This window comes from Heptranchias perlo, unplaced genomic scaffold, assembly GCF_035084215.1.
Source record: "Heptranchias perlo isolate sHepPer1 unplaced genomic scaffold, sHepPer1.hap1 HAP1_SCAFFOLD_1708, whole genome shotgun sequence".
Classification (NCBI taxonomy): Eukaryota; Metazoa; Chordata; class Chondrichthyes; order Hexanchiformes; family Hexanchidae; genus Heptranchias; species Heptranchias perlo.
In genome coordinates, this window is record NW_027138978.1 from 22,501 (window position 1) to 26,507 (window position 4,007).

The window sequence follows — 4,007 nt, forward strand, 5'->3', positions numbered from 1 at the left end:
CCATATCTCCGGAAGGCCGAGGCCGATTTCCTCCGGGTATGGTTCGCTGCGTGCAGCCGGAAGGGGAGCAGCGGACGGCACTGAGCAGCCGGAGGTGCGGCGCTGCCCGCCGGAGCTGCAAGCGAAAGGCTGCGCACCGCTTTCCGCTGGTTAACTCGGCAGGCCGTCAGGCCGACCGACTCCGCTTCAGCACGGGAGCTAGAGTCGGGCAAGGGGCACCGAAGGGTACCGGAAGGATCACGTTCGGACACCGGGAAGTCGAGTGCCGGGCCGCCGAAAGCGAGCTCGGGGCCCCGGTTTGTCCGTCCCACCCGGAGGCCCATATCTCGAGAAGGCACAGGCCGATTTCCTCCGGGTTTGGCTCGCTGCGTGCGGCCGGACGAGGTGCAGCGAACGGTACCGAGCACTCGGAGGTGCGGCGCTGCCCGCCGGAGGTACAGCGAAAGGCTGCAAACCGCTTTCCGCCTCCTCTCCCCTCGGGCGTGAGACCGACGGTCGTCTGGTTTGCTTCCGCGGCAAGAGCAGGACGAGGGGCACCGAGCGGTACCAGAACGAACCCGGTCGCACACCGGGATGTCGAGTGCCCGGCCCAAACCCGCTACCCCCCCCCCCCACCCGAAAGCGAGCCACGGTTTGTGGATTAAAAGTGAAGCGGCAAAGATTTGTAAAACAGCGTGAAATGATGAACCAGAAGCCCAAAGTAATGGTGGGAATAAAAGTTCCGAAATGTGAAATGGTGAACCAGAAGTTGTGTGAACTGTTTAACCCAAAGTGGCAAAAATGGATTAAAAGGGGTGAAATGATCGACCGCAAAGCAGGGCAAGCATTAAACAAAAGCAGCAGCATTTTTTAAAAAGGGACAAATGGTTTACCAGAATCCCAAAAGAATGCTCAGAGACTTAAGTGCCAAAGGGGCAAATGGTTAACCAGAAGCTGGGTGAACTGCTTAACCCAAAGTGGGAAAAAGGATAAAAAAGGGGTGAACTGATCAACCAGAAGTCGACAACAATGTGCGGCGATTAAGTCTGAAAGAGGGAAAGGTTGACCGGAAAGCAGGGAAATGATTAAACAAAAGCAGAAAAATTCAGTAAAAAGGGGCAAGTGGTGAACCAGAAGTTGGGTGAACTGCTTAACCAAAAGTGGGAAAGAGGATTAAAAGGGGAGAAATGTTGAACCAGATGTCGAAAACAATGCGCGGCGATGAAGTCTGAAAGAGGAAAAGGTTGACCGCAAAGCAGGGAAAGGATTAAACAGAAGCAGCAATATCTTTTAAAAAGGGACAAATGGTGAACCAGAATCCCAAAAGAATGCTCAGAGACTTAAGTCCCAAAGGGGCAAATGGTTAACCAGAAGCTGGGTGAACTGTTTAACCAAAAGTGGGAAAAAGGATTAAAATGTTGTGAAATGATTAACCAGAAGGCGAAAGCAAAGTGCGGCGGCGAAGTCCTAAAGGGGAAAAGGTTGACCATAAAGCAGGGAAATGATTAAACAAAAGCAGAAAAATTCAGTAAGAAGGGGCAAATGGTTAACCAGAAGTTGGGTGAACTGCTTAACCAAAAGTGGGAAAGAGGATTAAAAGGGGAGAAATGTTGAACCAGATGTCGAAAACAATGCGCGGCGATGAAGTCTGAAAGAGGAATAGGTCGACCGCAAAGCAGGGAAATGATTAAACAAAAGCAGAAAAATTCAGTAAAAAGGGGCAAATGGTGAACCAGAAGCTGGGTGAACTGCTTAACCAAAAGTGGGAAAAAGGATTAAAAGGGGAGAAATGTTGAACCAGATGTCGAAAACAAGGTGCGGCGATGAAGTCTGAAAGAGGAATAGGTCGACCGCAAAGCAGGGAAAGGTTTAATCAAAAGCAGCAATATCTTTTAAAAAGGGACAAATGGTGAACCAGAATCACAAAAGAATGCTCAGAGACTTAAGTCCCAAAGGGGAAATGGTTAACCAGTAGCTGGGTGAACTGTCCAACCCAAAGTGGGAAAAAGGATTAAAAGGGGTGAAATGATTAACCAGAAGGCGAAAGCAAAGTGCGGCGGCGAAGTCGTAAGGGGAAAAGGTTGACCAGAAAGCAGGGAAAGCATTAAACAAAAGCGGCAACATTTTTAAAAAAGTGGCAAATGGTTAACCAGAATCCCAAAAGAATGCTCAGAGACTTAAGTCCCAAAGGGGAAATGGTTAACCAGAAGCTGGGTGAACTGGTGAACCAAAAGTGGGAAAAAGGATTAAAAGGGGAGAAATGTTTAACCAGAAGGCAAAAGCAAAGTGCGGCGGCGAAGTCCAAAAGGGGAAAAGGTTGACAAGAAAGCAGGGAAATGATTAAACCAAAGCGGAAAAATTCAGTATAATGGGGCAAATGGTTAACCAGAAGCTGGGTGAAATGGTTAACCGAAAGTGGCAAAAAAAGATTTAAAGGGGAAAAATGATTAACCAGAAGTCGACAACAATGCGCGGCGATGAAGTCTGAAAGGGGAAAAGGTTGACCACATAGCAGGGAAACGATTAAACAAAAGCGGCAACATTTTTTAAAAAGTGGCAAATGATTAACCAGAATCCCAAAAGAATGCTCAGAGACTAAGTCCCAAAGGGGAAATGGTTAACCAGAAGCTGGGGGAAATGGTTAACCAAAAGTTGCAAAAATGATTAAAAGGGGTGAAATGATTAACCAGGAGGCTAAAGCAATGTGCCGCGGTGAAGTCTGAAAGAGGGAAAGGTTGACCAGAAAGCATTAAACAAAAGCGGCAACATTTTTTAAAAATTGGCAAATGATTAACCAGAATCCCAAAAGAATGCTCAGAGACTAAGTCCCATAGGGGAAATGGTTAACCAGAAGCTGGGGGAAATGGTTAACCAAAAGTTGCAAAAATGATTAAAAGGGGTGAAATGATTAACCAGAATTCGAAAATAATGTGCGGCGATGAAGTCCTAAAGGGGAAAAGTTTGACCACAAAGCAGGGAAAGCATTAAACAAAAGCGGCAACATTTTTTAAAAATTGGCAAATGATTAACCAGAATCCCAAAAGAATGCTCAGAGACTAAGTCCCAAAGGGGAAATGGTTAACCAGAAGCTGGGGGAAATGGTTAACCAAAAGTTGCAAAAATGATTAAAAGGGGTGAAATGATTAACCAGGAGGCTGAAGCAATGTGCCGCGGTGAAGTCTGAAAGAGGGAAAGGTTGACCAGAAAGCATTAAACAAAAGTGGCAACATTTTTTAAAAATTGGCAAATGATTAACCAGAATCCAAAAGAATGCTCAGAGACTAAGTCCCAAAGGGGAAATGGTTAACCAGAAGCTGGGGGAAATGGTTAACCAAAAGTTGCAAAAATGATTAAAAGGGGTGAAATGATTAACCAGGAGGCTAAAGCAATGTGCCGCGGTGAAGTCTGAAAGAGGGAAAGGTTGACCAGAAAGCATTAAACAAAAGCGGCAACATTTTTTAAAAATTGGCAAATGATTAACCAGAATTCCAAAAGAATGCTCAGAGACTAAGTCCCAAAGGGGAAATGGTTAACCAGAAGCTGGGGAAATGGTTAACCAAAAGTTGCAAAAATGATTAAAAGGGGTGAAATGATTAACCAGGAGGCTGAAGCAATGTGCCGCGGGGAAGTCTGAAAGAGGCAAAGGTTGACCAGAAAGCATTAAACAAAAGTGGCAACATTTTTTAAAAATTGGCAAATGATTAACCAGAATCCCAAAAGAATGCTCAGAGACTAAGTCCCAAAGGGGAAATGGTTAACCAGAAGCTGGGGGAAATGGTTAACCAAAAGTTGCAAAAATGATTAAAAGGGGTGAAATGATTAACCAGGAGGCTAAAGCAATGTGCCGCGGTGAAGTCTGAAAGAGGGAAAGGTTGACCAGAAAGCATTAAACAAAAGTGGCAACATTTTTAAAAAATTGGCAAATGATTAACCAGAATCCCAAAAGAATGCTCAGAGACTAAGTCCCAAAGGGGAAATGGTTAACCAGAAGCTGGGGGAAATGGTTAACCAAAAGTTGCAAAAATGAT